A 16,731-nucleotide genomic window follows, 5' to 3' on the forward strand; every position below is an offset into this window, starting at 1 on the left:
CGGTTGTCTTACAATTCACAGTTACAAAAAATGGCCTCCCAAACCTTAAATAATTTACCATCATGCTCAATGCAGAGAATTCTGTCAAAGCAGAAGAGTACGTGAAACAGGTTCACCAGCTCACATGATTGTTCGTATTAGATGCATGTTTGCATGATTAAAGTGTTTACAAGAAAATGGTGGGATTTGAGCTGTTTTATACCAACTTCAAATACCAAAGGATTCATTTATTTATTCAGGTATGGACTAATTCACAGGCGTTAAAAGAAACATTCATTTCTACAACTCTGTTATCCTGCAGTTAACTTAAAATCATCCTCAGCTTACTGGAAATTTTCCTAAATTCCTTCATAGTCATATCACCTCCTTAATCCTAGTTGTAATAAGGCTGAAATGAAAAGCCGGCAATACTAAAAGAGATGTAAGCAAAGTGTTTCCAGCAAATTGAGACATGCTAATCAAAAAAGAAAGTTTTATGGCTGCAGTGGAGGTGCTGACAGTAAGGTGAGGAAAAATCCATACCGCCCCAAGTTTTGGGTGCAATTTTTAATAAAGAAAAAATGTGCACAATACAAAAGCATTTCTCTTAGTCATTGATCTGTAATGGAACACCCAAATAGAGATCCAAGGGTATCCTGTAGCTAAAAAAGTTGTGTATCTTGGACTATTCTATTCCAAATAAAGGAATCTAATTACCCGTAATCTTAATTGCACAGTCTAATACTAAAAAGGCTTAATAAGAGTGCTTTTGTATTTACAAAACTGCACAGCTTGTGAAAGAACCCTCAAAACATTTGGCAGGAATCCCAGCCGAGGTATGACTGACTGGAACCTCTAATGACTACAACATGTAAACAAGTGTTTTGTTTCAACTGATAATCATTAACTTCCAGCGTCAGACTTATCCCACAAGGTTTTGTTCACTGCTTCACCAGCCTGCTTTACAAAGGCATCTGGTGCTAAGGGAAAGGGGGGAGGGGGGGCAAGGCAGAAAGTGCAGAGTGCTATACAGTGTTGTCACTCTTAAACTAAAGTGGCAGTAGGCAAATGAAAGGGTCATGAGGTAAATGCTTCTAACAAGGAGCAAGCTGCTGTGATAATTCCCACCATTCTTTGATGGTCCCTCTTACTGTGTGACTTAGTGACATAATGTGCTAGACCTCCTGGTTATTTTATTTTTTAATGAAGAAAGGTAATTTGAAACGGAGCCTCTCTGAATTATTGTTTCATGCCTTGGTAGCTTTCAAAATTAAACATGTGCCAAATAAAAAAAAAGGAAATTTGGTTTCCCTAACTCCTTCAGCACCGGAACAATCTGCATCCAAGTGCTGCATTAAAATAAAAGAGAGGAGCAGTTGAATACACTCCTACAAGGACAAATCTGTATCTTAACAGAAGGGAAGTATGTCAGAAATTACACGAACTGCACTGGTTAGCTCAGCTTTGAAAGGGTGCTCAGCAACAGTCATTTTAAAAATGAATTTCAAATGGCCAGATCCTCAGCTAGAATAGCTCTGCTAAAATGCAGACACCATGGAGAAGCTGACTTCTCATCATTCATTTATTATTAAAGTAGTTATTGTTCAAACAATTTTATGTAGAAACTTCGGAGAAGTTGTAAAAAATTATGTCCATTGTGTAAAGTGTCTTTTCCAGTCTAGAAACAAAAAACTGAGTAGCCCATATTTACATTCCCAACCTTTTCTTCGCTTGAGAAGTGCAACTACTTCGGTAATTATTAATCATGCAATTGTATATAGCCAGGGTTTTGAGTGTTTAGTGAAACAGCAGGAGTAGCTTATAGATTGCAGATCTAGTACTTCTGTGGTTACCTGTAAGTAAAAGGTCATTTGTAAACTCCATTTAACTGTCGATACCGCAGAGACCAGTTTCAAAGGTTTACACTTATTTCATGCTCAGCTAGGATCTTGCCTGTGTAACAAGCATTTCCTGATCAGTTGTCGCAGAGCGCTGAAAAGCATACTGCGCTCTGCTCCCGTGATTGCATGAAGGAATTTACACATGCAACTCTCCCACAGCTTTGATATATAACCCCGCAGAATCAGGTAGGAGCTGTGAATCAGCCTGGTTAAATTTATTTAAAAAACACTTGGCAAAGCAAGTTTGCAATTGTTTAATTTTCATTATAACTGCTGCCTCACAAGATAATGAGCCCTTATAAGAGTGTTTTACATAAAAGCACATTATGCCTTTACACAGCACACACAAATGGCCAGTGATTATTAACAATGTTAAAATGTCAGTAGAACCAAGCCAGCATAACGGCATACAGTTAGATGCCATAAAAGCTGCAAATGACTGTTACATTGTTTTAAAGGAAGCATCTTAAAAAGGCACTTACAAATAGAGGAAAAGAAATATTTGTTATGAGGAATAGAAATTTATGATGAAATGTCAATCAAATTGACTTCATAAAAAACATTAGCCACAAGAATCAGCTAAGCTCATCACTGTTGCTATTAGTACTCCCAGTTTTAGGATTAGAGACAAAATGCTCCATAAATAATTTTTGCTTTTACCTTTGACTTGATTTTTTTTTTTCTTGCCATTCCAGGATTTCAGTGTTTTGGAATGCTTTAAGAAAACATTCTCAAAGTAAAACTTTGGAGAGTCCAAATGTGCACATTTGCCACTGATTTATGATCTGAAAAAAGGTCCAGCATTTATAAGAAAGTCTAGCAAAGAGTAAAAGGTCTAGACAGGGTAATCGCTATCTAAATTATTACAAATATTTCAGAGTCTTTTAGCCTCAAAATGTCACTCAGGGCATCATCTTAGACAGAAGTGGGTCTTACTCCATCCACTGAGGGGATTCATGTTGTTAGGCTGTTGTTGGTTATTTACACCAATCCTCCAAAGTTATTCTTCTGAATTTGAAATTATTCAACTAATTTATAAGGCTATATTTAGGTTAATTTTATTTTTAAATTAGAAAGAAAGAAGGATTGTGGAGTGGGTTTTTTGGGATTGGGTTTTTTTGTTGTTGCTGTTGAGGGGTTTTTTGTTTGTTTGTTTGTTGGCTGTGGGTGGGGGTTTTGTTTGTTTGTTTTTGTTTGTAGTGGTCTTAAGTTACCACTATCTGGCAAAGAAAACAGCATCATCTAAAATTTGTCACAAGAATTACTGTTTTGCTCCATGTAACTTACAAGCTATATGAACCCATACAAGTTAAGCAAATAATTTTTAATTTTAGCTCATTCAGTTGCAAGGCCACATGCTGAATTTCATTTCATACATTAACAAAAGGTGTTCAAGAGCAAACGAGTTGTGAATGTTCATTCCCCTACCCCGCGAAAGATATGGTTTTATAAACATAAACCTTCAACCCCTTCATTAAAAGTGAATATAAATGGAAATGTTAAGTCAAGCATTTTAGACTGTCTAATCCATGCAATCAATTGCCAATAATATTTTTTATTCCTAACTATTATGATTTTATTTTACACAGACAGTAGCCTATTCAAATGCTATATTCAATAAACATTCACACCTCCCTCTCATTAACCATAGTTCTAATTTCTTTTCCCCTCAGTTATTATAAACCAAACACTTCAGAAAATGAGTTAGATAGCTCAAAGAATAAATTGGTACATCTGTATCATTAACATAATATAGATTTTGAATCAGGTAGACAGGAGATATTTAAAACATGACTTTAAAATATTAATATTTCATTGCTCTCATTGAGCACTCAATTGTGAGCTAAGACATTAAATTAGTCTTCCTTAAAGATACATTAAATAGATATTGTTTTTCTAAAGTTGGAAATCTATCATTTATCTCCAGTCAGCTTTAACACTTAGCAGGATTGTAATAAATACACATGCAAGCAACAAAAGCCCAAACATTAGCAGAGATGTTAAGAGGCCAATTAATTAAGCCACATCAGTACAACGTGATCAAAAACAAGGCATCAGTATCCTTAGGGCAAAAGCACATTTCAGGTCAAACTTTACACACACACATATACATGTATGCATATACATATATACACACAGAGGCACACAAAGAAGCATGTATCAGACAGACCCTTCCTTTATGATAATTACAAAAAAGCAAAGTAACTATTTGCACTGGCTGCTTCATTTATTTGTACTGTAAATTATTTGAGATCAGATTTTAAAGCTCGTTTGATTTTTGATATGTACAAAAAGAAACCATTGTCTCGTATTGTATATACTGATTGCCTGGCACCACCCAATGGCAACCATCAGAAATGCAGATGGCAGTACAGATGCGTGTAGAGAAATTATCGTTAAACATGTTAAAGAAAATAAGCAGTAGGTGTTTTCCCAAAAATAATATTTTTTTCAGAAACTACCTGGGTCATGTTTTAAATTGGTTCAATGAGTATGATTGTTGCAAAAAGTTGAGTGCTGTCCAAAATCCATAGCAAAGCAAATTAGTTGGTTAGAGAATGCTGCAAGTTTTTTAAAAACACCATTAAATGATCACATTCCTTATAACAAAGCTCATAACTAGATGAGCATTATTGTTAAGCCTTCTGTGACCGTAAAGCTCATCTACAGTGCATAACTACAGACCAAAGGGTGAAAGTTAATCAATTCCGGGAAAGAAAAATAGGTGGATTCAAAGCACAGAAGAAAAGTCTTTAGTGATTTCTTAGCCACTGCAAGTGTTATTGAAGCCTTACTTGGTCTATGATACACATTATCGATAATTAAAAATAAAATACATTCACACACATACACTCCTCAGTCAAATGTTGGAGTAAAAAACTCTGGTGGCTCCTCCATTCCTCAAAGAGGGTAACAAAAATCACAGTCTGTAGGATCAGGAAAGCTGGCCATTCCCAATGAAAAGGCAAAGTCACAATGTAATCCCCAGACTACCTTATTGAGCCAGAGCCTTTGTGAAACCCCAAATTAGATTGCCAGCATACAGAATTACAACAAAGTGTATGAGCAATGTAAAGAGCCTGAAACACTTGTTCAAAAATCCTTGGAAACAACTCAGGTTTTTTTCTCAGAGAAGCTGCTAAAAAGCGACTTGGTCTTGCAACGTCTTTTCATCACTGTTCTGGTTTATGCTCTGGTGCATAGTTTGCCTTTCATTGCCTTCCTTACGAAGGCTGAGCTTTAGCAAAAGCGATAATAATTTCCTGCTACTCACAGAAAACAAAAGGGAACGAACAGTATTTAGGCTTGTCCTTTTTTTTTGTTTAAACATACACATAAGAAACCTGAAAAAGGATGAACTGGTGAGGCATATTCTTTCATTGACAGATTGCTTACTATAGGCTTCACATGGAACCAAATGTACTGAACGTCTCAAAATTTAAGACCTTCTGGATCTCAAGTGGTACAAACATACAGCACCTGCAGAATGCCACAGAAATGAACAGTGCTTTCACAGGAGAAATTAAGTCTCAAATGCCATCATGGACTAAAAATGCTGTGGCAGCTTTATTTGGGTTCAGATAAGCTGGATCTTTCCAATGTAAAATGAAGTGAATGGAATAATACATAAAGTTTACTTGCTCCTGCGTTACCTAGTTCCATTTAAAGCTGTTATGCCTTGCCTATATACTTCCATTACTTCCATGTGCTTCTGTGGAGAACAATGTAAGTATCCACAGCTTGCAACGTTGGATATTCCTATTCCTAAGGACAGAGCGATGAAATGAGGACTAGTGTATGTGCATGTTGTAGATATTCCTGCAATAATTATTGATTGTTTTAATTATGAAAAATGTGATCCTTAGGTTTCAGGCTCAACAGCACCAGTCTAATGGAGGCAAAACAGCCTATGTTTAGAGAGATTGTTCTGGACACTTGAGTGCTAGGAAAGGAAATATTTACACAATTTTTTTTTCTGCAGTGCAACACTGCCAACTAAATCACATATTCTGGACCACAGCTTCGTATAAGGACAACAATTCTGCAGCAGATTTCACAACCAGAAAACCACAAAACACCTGCGGTCATGAGACTAGTACTTGGATTTCTATAAAAGCTTCCACAGAGGAGATTCAAAATCCTTCAACAAATTAAGGCACACGCAATGCTCCAGAGGTGAGCAGATATTACTGTGTGCACTTTATAGATAGGATGGAGGTACATAGGGATTTAATAGTTTTCCCTGGATCAGATGACAAGGCTGAAGCATCTTGTGTCTTACTCACTGAAACATCCTTCCTCCCTTTTCTTTATTCTCTAGGCAATAACCATGCTAATGGCAGAGGTTCATAGAATTCACTGAGAGAATGGAAAAGGCACAGAATCTGTTCTTACGATGGTGGATTTTAACTCAGAAGGCATTATTTGTCAGAAATTCCACGGCTTCAAAAGGAAAAGAAAACTAACAGCAACAGCAAAGCTTGCAGCACTAAATATAATAGTACAATTTAAATGTTATTTTCACAAGGATAAGCTGTTTTCTAAGGACAAGACAAAATAATCAACCCTATAGAAGCAGCTTGAGTAGTCTAAATATGTCCCAGTTAAAATTGTTAATGAAGCTGCAGAGTGAATGCAAATCTACAAGTCCCAGAGCTGGTGTAGCACCATGTAATTTCTAAGTAACAGTGCCTGAGAAGTCCCCTAGCAGCACACCGCAATCCCTGCTCAAGAACTGAGTACCCTTGTAGCACATTAGTGGTCTACACAGCAGCATTCAATCAGTTTCTTTAATCCGAGGAGTGCCTTTTTACTTTGTGAGGAATCTAACTCTACTGGGGGGATTTGAACTGGAGGCCCTTGGATCCAAAAACAGCAACATTACCAATGCAAGCGAAGGCAAATCTCCAGTACCTTTTAGCTGGAGTCTTAAGAGGCCTGTAAAAAACAGTGAGAGTCTCTCCCTTGCAGCGATGCTAGTTACGAAGGGTAAACCATTCAGCTGGGTTTAACAGAAACGAATGGGGGAGAAAAAAAACCCACACAGGAAAAAGGGATGCTAAATTATAGAGGAACAGTAGCACGTATGTTGTATTCATTCCAGGTCAGAGTTCACAAGGAATTAAATCCTGGCAGAGCCTGAGTGCTTTCAGCTACCATCGGGCCAAATCCTCCCATCTTTAATGTTTCCTTATGAAACAGGAAAACTGCCAGCGACCTCCCGGATTATTTTTCCCCACTTAGAAGAAGATCTGGAGTGCTAAAATGAGAGGGAGACACGACAGAACTACTCTGGCTTACAGACAGAGGTTTCTCAGCATATCTTCTCCCCCTTAAAGCAGCAGGAAAATCGGAGGCATAAGTGAACAAGAGAAGAGAGTAACTTTCTCACGGAAACTAGAGGCAAAAGATGACTTGTTTTCCCGCTCGGTAGCAAGGCACCTTCCCCCACTGCTGGAAGACTTGGAGCCCTGGTACACTCCTTCCCCTGGAAACAGCTGCCCCCCTGCTCCTGCTGCTGCCCAGTTCCAGGTGAGATCAGCAGCTCTGGACTCCAGCACACCAGGCTGACGGGAAAGCCGACAGGCTTTCCTGGGGTTTTTGGCTCACGACCTCTGACTTTCTGGGATGATGCCAAAGTGCAGCTCTTTCTGTACTTGTTGGCTCAGCAGCCCTAACAGTCTGAACTAAAGCACAGGCCTCTAAAGGACAATTACTCATTTATGCACAATGAGCATACAACCTTATAACAACCAGGACAAATACAGCACTTCAGGGTCAGACTGGTTTTGGTTAAAAATGAAGTGAATAACAGTCTGCATGTCATTTAGACGTTTTAGAGCAAGTCAACAAAAAGCACGTGCTTCCACAGAGAAGGAAACCTTACCCCCACCTGACAGAATACAGCAAACATTGCCCAGTTGTGCTCTATTTCTGCATCGCATTTGTTACAGCAAAAGGGAGGAATCTCCACTACCATATACAGCTCTCCAAGAGACATCCTGGTTCAGAGAACAGAGTTCATAGACTGACAGACAGTGGGAAGGCTCCTCAAAACGTCTCCAGAAGAGTTGCAGGATAATAGGGAGCACTTGGATCTGAAATTTATGTAGTAATATAAAATATTAACTCCAGCCAGGGTGTGCAGCCTTTGCCAAAGTTTAATTGGCACTAGGTGATTTTGGCAATGAAGCTTACAAAGATTTCAATGGAAACCCGGGCGACTGGAAACCAAGCGTAAAAAAATTATATGGACTAGCATCTCCCTTTAAGCCCTTGTGCAGCAGAAGAGGTCAACCAGGTAGCTGTTATTCTAAAGACAAGGAGATGTATTTAAAAGCAGTTTTAAAGCTTTATAAAAAGGAAATACTGATATAGAAGATACCATGAAGCCTCACCTGGCTAATAGCTTATTCTATAAAGCAGTACCAAAGAAGTGAAAAAAGCCAGGGAGCATGGGAAAACAAGAAAAAAAATTACATAGCACAGGGGGTTCTGTCATTTCAGCTAATTCCTGTGTTTGTTATTCATTAAGTCTTTTGTCTACATCTACTGATAAAAGGCTTTAATCTCTACACTTCAACTCCAAATCTCTATGAATGACAATTTAAGGCATTTTATTTACCCCGTATTTTTAAAAATGTGGTAATTAAAATAATCTGTTTTACACTTATTAAAAATAAATTATTGCATATTTTAATGTTTTTCCTCCCTGCAACTTTTTCTTAATTAGTAATTTAAACTGCGTTGAAAATCCCAAGCCAATACATTTCAATATTCATTTTTCTATTTCAATTTTTCAAACAAGAAGGAAAGTTCCCCTCTTTAAGCTGAAAATTCAATTAAAAAAGCAGATTAAATACTCATTGGTGTTACTTTACATCATTCACAGAGAGCTTTTTTTTTTCTTCAATATTTATTAAGACGACAATCTTGCATGTACCCATTATCTTATGATGACAATCTTCCATGTGCCCACTATCTTACATCTACTAGAATCTTTCATCTGAAAGGATCTTGAAGAGTTCTAACAAATGGACACTGTTGTAACTAGGATGAGGGACTGATTCACTACTCAAACCCAAACCTCTCTGGAACAGAAATCCTTCAACTGTCCATAGGAACACTGTGAAAAGCAGCAAAGAGAGCCCTACTGAACATTAGCAGAATGTAGCACAACGTAGTTGCATTCCCTCTTGCACCCCTCGGATCCTAAGGTAAAATTCAAGAAGTAAATAAATCAACTGTCACGGCTGATTGGCAAAGTGTAATTACTTCTGTGGAACTCTAAGATATCAGGCCTTGTATCCCTAAATAAACGATCAGTAAACTGCATATTCCCAAATTAGATGTGGCTACACAATTTACATAATTTAGTAGCACATTCAATTATGTGGCTGTTTTACGCTCTGAAGAGCGCTGTTGCAAAGCCTACTAGTGGACTACTTCAGTATTACCTAAGAATTACTAAAAATATTCCCAAAGATTTAATGATGTAATCATTACACAGTGTGGAACGGTAAGAATGAACTCAGTAAGCTTATGCAGAAAGTGACTGAGTTTAAGAGGTCCCTTCACCCCTTAAAAAAACCCAATGTGCTCTTCCCATGTCTTTCCACTGTGGCACAGCATAAACTAACTTTTTCCAAAGTTAGGCGCATGCTATAATGGGTTTGGCTGTGATGGAGTTAGTTTTCTTATGCTTATATGGGCATGAATGTTCAGTGTGGCATGCTTTTTCTAGAACACTCCAAAAACATATTTTCCATAATTTCTGGTTTTCTACCTCACATGTCATTAGAACAGCCACTGTTTCTTGTATCATCTTTTGTTCCCATGGTATTGGTCATGACTGAAATCTCTAGTTTGGCCAGTCTGTTGACAGGCTTTCAGGTAGACATCCAGTCCAAGTTTGGTGGGTTTTTCCCCCCTCCATCTATTTCCTCTATATTTGACAGTGCAGACTGATGTATTATTCACATTCAAAGTAAGAAGGTGAAATATGAGAGCACTGCCTTGGCAGAGGGGTTTCCCAATCTCCAGCATCATTTTTATTGCTTGCACTGTTTAATGGTTCCCTAACAAATACTGCCTTGCTCGTTCATGCTAAACTTATCATATAGTGGGTAGTGTATGTTACTGTCTCTTCGCTGGCTTAATCTCTTCAGTGTTTGACTGGTACCGTATCTTTCCATGTGGAACCCAGTTGAATTTGGGATAAGATGCCACAACTAAAGATGAAACCTTTATATAACTGGTGGAAATGACATTGCAGTGATTTACAGATTCGAAGTTCTTCAGTTCCAATGCTTCCTTCCCAATTTTGATACGTAGTTGTCAAGAAACCTAACAATTTTATACAGAGAACATCTTTAAAGTGCTGAAATAGGCTGCTGTCAGACAAAATTTTATCTGTTCTTCAGCGTAAATATTAAGACCAGATTCCTAGGGGAATTCATTCCTCTGTGTAGTTTTCACCCTCATATGCTTCCTTTACTCCTTTCATATAAAGTATCACCAGCATCTGAAAGAGGAAGCAGTTTTCTGAGTCCACTTTAGAAAGGAGAAACAGATAATCCAGTACATCCATGTACATACAGCAATCCAAACTCCATGTCAAACTGACATTCTACATTTCTGTCACTCCCAGGCTGGAGCTGCAGAGTCCCGGGAAGCAATACAAGCTGAAGAGCAGTGAATGACCACTTCTGACAGGTGCTGCGGAGGACAGCAATAGGAAAATTAGATCTATGAATTCCATGTTAGGAGGGAAGAGGACTCGAGTCTAACCTCCCAGAAACTAACTGCTATCACCTACCATATCCTGATTAACTAACCCCAGCAATCCTCTTTGCTCATGCTTTGAGCACACGGGATGGATAACGTTCCTGATTCCCAGAGCTAAGGGTAAAAGGGCATAGCAAAAGAACCCCGGTTAAGTTTTGTCCAACTTGGAATGCAGTATTTCCAGATAATTTGCCAGAAGTATATATTGCATAAAGTATATATTTATATTTAGAGACAAATTGAGACAAAAGAGAAAATATATCGAGACAAAAGCGATTTATGAGTCTATGATATTGCCCAATAACCAATAAATTTTCTCAGTCTTCAGCCTTATTTCCTTTCAAAAATGTATCAGATTCTCCTCCTTTCCTAGAGGCTTTCTCCATAGTTGAAATGAGATGGTCAAGCCATATGTACATGATAGAGCACATTATATCCACAAAAAAATATTAGTAAGCCCAACAGTGTTCCCAAAGCAGTGGGTTGAGGGTTTTGTTTGTTCGGGCTTTTTATTTTGTTTTTGTTCTTTTACTTTATATGATCAACATGTTATTCCTACTTTTAACTCCAATGTAATTCCCAATTGCAATTGTCTACGTCGAACAGAGTACTCTGTAAAAAAAATGGTAGCCAAAAGAGCTTGTTTGCATAACAAGGATTAAAACTGTGCCAAACTTTTCAGCCTAATTCAGGTTAATACATTTGAAGATCTGAATTTTCAAGTTTCAGTATCTGTACTGTCACCAACTGTCCACTCTATTAATTCTGTAAATTGACAACACTGAATGAGAGCAGAGGTCTGCAGACCTCAATGTCAAATCAAAGCCAAATATACCCCTTGTATACACCCTCCCCTATTCATGAAAAGGGGGGTACATATAGATATTCTATACACTGTATGCAAATTCTTATTCTATAGTAATTATACTGTTGCAAAGCAGAGCTAGGAAAGCTATACACTAAGGCTACATCCCTGTGGAAATACTGCATGAAAAGGCTTTTTATTTTTAAAGATAAATTACATTTTTTGTATAATTGAGTCACACTTTTCATGTAGCACTCCGCCTAGGGATGTCTGCAGGAGAAAAGAACAATATCTTACTAAGTCCCTTTTAGGATCATTAAATTTAGATCACAAAACTCTCGCAGGCATGCAATTCCAAACATGTCACAGAAACAAAAGGAACAACAACAAAAAATGACAAGCTTCCCTTACATTATTTTCCTTCTTTACAATGATGTTTAAGGTAGCAAAGTGTTAATGAATTCAGTACAATGTATCATGCATTGTGTTAGAACTTTTATATTGTTGAAAAATTGTCATATTTGGCTAGGCAGCTGCATGGAGAAAAAAAGCTCTGACAATATCTAATTGAGTCTATTTTTACTGTCTTTCAGATAACATTGTTAGAATTATGTACTGTACATATTTCTTATTTTTAGTTTCATACTCCTCCCCCCTCTTCACAGCCCTTCATTGCAACAGTATTTTACTACTGCTGATATAAATCCAGGTCATTTTCACAAAAGAGCAGCAAGTCCTATTCCGTAATATTGAAACAGGGCTACAAGCTGTTATGTAAATCACTATTAATAACAGAGTATTCAGGACATGCGCCTCTTAAAAGCTGGTCCTTCTTTAGAACACTGACAGGACACAAAAGCTTCAAGCTCTGTTTCCTACTTTATCATATGCTTCCTGGGCATTTTTGAGCTAAACATTTCATTTCTCTTGCTCCTTTCTGTAAAATGGAAATAGCAGAATATTTTCTTCTTTTTCCTTCCTTTTGAAGCCATAAATGCTTCAATGCGTTCCTCCCTTTTCTGTGTACATATCATGTCCAGCATAACTGCTCCAACTCATTCATACACACAAAATTTCAGGAACTGGCATGGGATACTAGTAGGGCTTTCGCCAACTTTACATCTCTCATCCTTACCCAATCAGCCTACTCTCAGCCTTTTTACTTGTGATTCTTTTCATGACTCTCCCAAGCCTTCATAGTAGGAAAATCAGGTGGGTAGGTTAGTCACACCGACAGAACCACTTTCTCCAGGGCATGTCTTCTGCCTCATCCTTTGCAGTATTCTGGTTCCCCACTGGAACTGGCTAGGTGAGTTGCACGACACTAACCAGGACTATCAGGAGCACAAGTTTCAGACTGACAGAAAGTCTTTTTAAAAGGAAACAATTTGCCTGGAGACACACACACCAAGCAGCACCACCACTGCAAAAGCACAGGTGGGTAAGTTTACTCTTCTGCAGACAGCCAGGAGGACTGGACCTTCAGTTTGTGCAAATGTAGATACCATATCCTGCTTCCAGGCAGGAGAACAGCACACCAAACTAGATAAAGCAAGCCAGGCAGGTCAAATAGCCTCAAGTCACTATATAGAAACACGTTTATTTAAAATTACTACTACTCAGGCTGAATCTCTCTTAAGAAGCATCCCACAATTTAAAACCAACAAAAAACCCCACACCAATCCACCACCCCCACATGTTGTTGTTTAAATACGTTTTTGTATGCACAGGCTCAAGGCACAGACTTTTGGGAACAGGATCCTCAATGAAAGTGTCAACTAGTCACGACCCAAGAGAGCATTCTGCTATATATATATGCAACTGGGGACACTATCAATAGCTGGGCTCCACGATGTTTTGGAGGAAAACCCTTATTGAGAAGCAGCAGAATTATTTCAGGGACAAGGTGCAGAAGACTGTAAGTAAAGAGGAGTTTCAAGATGGAAAAGAAGACCACCTCACAAAAATTACAAAGATCACTCAGCTTGCTTACTTTGAGTTTCTGGGACTTCTCTGGTTAGCTCCTATTAGCACTACCAAGATTTTTCCCCAGAAAGTAGAGGAAAAACGTCTCCTCTTGCACTTCAGTAACTGTATATTCATGTGGGTAAACTGAAATACTGAGCGAGAAGTCAAAACTCCAGAAACTGAAACAAGTTAGTTTTACTTTTACTTTTTACTTTTTTTTTCTCCCAACAACAGAAATATTGAGTTTAGAATGAAAAGCTAGATACCATTTTGCAGAAGATTGACAAAGTAACACAAATTCACTACACCTCCTCCTTGTCCCCTACCCTCTTCTGTAAAAACATATTTCATTGTTTTCTGCCTGACACCCCACTTTATCATAGAAACCTAATACTGAAATATTGTTCTGAGTGACTCAAGCTTGTGTAAGCTTTTATGTGCCCATGGGGACACTGATTATTAGAGGAACAGGAGTGAAAAGAGGAATGAAAATAGAACTTGGAAAGCCAGGCAGTCTCAGGGAAGAATAGTTGAGATCTAATGAGGAGCTGTACCTGTGAAACCTAATAACCAGAACAGAATTAGCCATTCAGGGTGACTTACTCAAAATAGTTCTTACAGCAGTTTCAACAGCAGAAGTGCTCCAAACCTTTATAAAATGCAGCTGTAGATACAAGTAACAAATGCAGGAGTCAGTAGACCTGCTCCTCTGTTACAGATGCCCAGAGGCTATGGTCAGACATCCAGGATATGAAAATGGATACACCATATAATCAAGACCATAATGCCCACGGCATTCACTTCCATTTAGCCTGCAGGCTTCTGAAAGTACAGGGAAAAGTCTAGTCGATTATGGGAACTCACATTATATATGTATTGCCAAAGAGAGCAAAATTCTCTAATATGATAACACCACTTTTCATTTTTCATGAGTTTCCTGATTTACAGTGTATAACATACCAGTCTGAACAGATGGATTTTGGAATCGATTGGCTTGTGCGCAAACTCTCCTCTGTTATTACAAAAAAAAAACCCAAACACCAGCATAATTTTCATGTGTGGATCTACACAAAGACTAAAAATGGAATGTCACCAACTTTATAGGCTGAACTGTAATAACCTTGACACAGATTCTGCCCATATCTCTCTGCCTGTTCTTAGTAGAAGTGAGAAGTGGGTCTCACATGAAAATTTTTTTAAAAAACAAATTAAATCTGCTTGACTACTACCATTTACTGTCTAATGTTATAATGTGATTGCATATAAAATAGTAACTGCTAATGACAAAACCCCAGAAATACTTCGTAAAGGAGATTTTCACTTTCTGAATGCAAGATGAGCTGTAGCCTCATAACGATTACTGTGACATTTATTATTAATAGTATATTTTTTGAAATAAAAGGATATGTCAAGTTTTTTGCGCAACATACAGTCTGACCCTTAACTGTCTACTGCCCACACTCAAGATTGCAATTTAACATGAGAAAATAAGCACCACGTTATGGTCATTTTATGTTCACTTCTGAGCTATATACGGGATAACTGTATGCACAAGCCTCCTGCAAAACCACAGAACATGAGAGTGCTGCCTGGACTATCAGCTCCCGGCCTCATAGCTGCACACTTCATCAAGGCCGTTCACAAGCAGTTAAATCCCATCTCAGAAATAGTCGTTTTGATCCCCAGGCTCACGGAAGGCACTTCTAGTCTCTCGCTGCTCTGATAGCTAGGTTTGCTCCTGATTTTCAACCTGAATCTGCTCATGGCTAACCCATACTGTTTGTTCCTGAGTGTTCAGTGTGCTTGCATCTCCACTTCTTCTACATAGTCTACTTCCTCTGTTGTTCGATTTTTCTCCCTTTCTCGTCTTTCCTTCCTGTCCCCCATGCTGTCCTTAAGAGTTTCTTGGGTAAATTACAGTTTGCAAGGACCTACTTGACAGCAAATTATTCACTTCCACTTTGCACAGTTATGCACGTAATTTATTTAAGCATCCTGTTGAATGTGTGTACACTTAACACACACAATTGTTACTAGTAACTGAATTGGCAAAAAACTCAACATGACACATGTGAAAGCAGAGATTTCATTTTTGTGTCAGTAAGAACACTTATGATCACTAAGGCAGAAAAATACCTTTTAGCTCTTAGTTCTGTTTACAGCAAAGTCAGTTTTCAGAGTGGTTCTGCAGGACATTTCCTACCCTAGAGGAAGGAAATGGAGTTGCAGAAGCAAAATTGTTTTCTCTGAAATGTCTCTGCTTCTGGCAACCCTCATTGAAAACATACTGGACTAAACAACCCATTAATTTGCCCCAGCACACGTCATGCAAGCAGTTCTTGCAACAGAGCTGCAATACTGGACCAGTGCTCAGGTTTGTGAACAAATTCCTGCTGTATTAGTCCCACACCATCATTCATTTTAAGAACTACCCTTAATAAAAGCAGCAGAGACTAATTATACATTCTTCTCTCTCAAGTAAACAATGACAAATCATTGCAAGGAAACAAGGAGATCCATAAAAGGTCAAAGTTTCAAAGAAGCATATGTACCAGGATGTAACCCTATGTCTATTGTGTTCCCTGTCTATAATTCAGGAAACTAACTGGTAGGAAATCAAAGATGTACTAGAAAGTAAACTCAATTTTAAAACATCATTAACAAAGTTGAACTTCATAAGCCAATGTACAATCCATCTTGAAAATGTGGAAAAATTAAGCCTCGTGCATGGTTTGAGGCTTTATCAAATTTACACCCTTAATATTTAAAATTATGCAATTGCTGCAAGGCCTCCTTCTATCTCCTTTGGAAAGCCTAATACAAAACTTTCATTAAAGGAGACTGTAATCTTGTCTGTGGAGCCAAATAATTTCCTCGTACCCCATTTAAGAAAGCTCTTATTTTACAGGTCAGCTTTGCTTGCAATACAGGCCCATTTTGTAAAGGACTATAACTCATTCCAGCTAGACTAGTGGGTGAGCTGCAGTAGAATAAAGAGATTATCCTGGTAGCTTGGGGAAAAGGAGTTTATCCAGCAGCTCCACCTGATTAATAAAACTTGAGACTGACTTCATTTCTCTTTCCCTTTGCATTTCACAGCCCATTACAGCCAAGTTGCCTTTTTTTTTTCCTTTTCATTCTTCCCTCTGTTCACCTTCTTTAATTCCCATGTACTGCTGTTACCCTAACTCTCTGTAATGTCCACCTTCTTTCTTGCCACATACTGTCTCACTGGGGATCCACCTAATTTTCTGCACTTCTCCATCTTCCTCTTTGGATCAGTTCCCAGAT

The sequence above is a fragment of the Leptosomus discolor genome, chromosome 12 (assembly GCF_034619465.1).
Source record: "Leptosomus discolor isolate bLepDis1 chromosome 12, bLepDis1.hap2, whole genome shotgun sequence".
Classification (NCBI taxonomy): domain Eukaryota; kingdom Metazoa; phylum Chordata; class Aves; order Leptosomiformes; family Leptosomidae; genus Leptosomus; species Leptosomus discolor.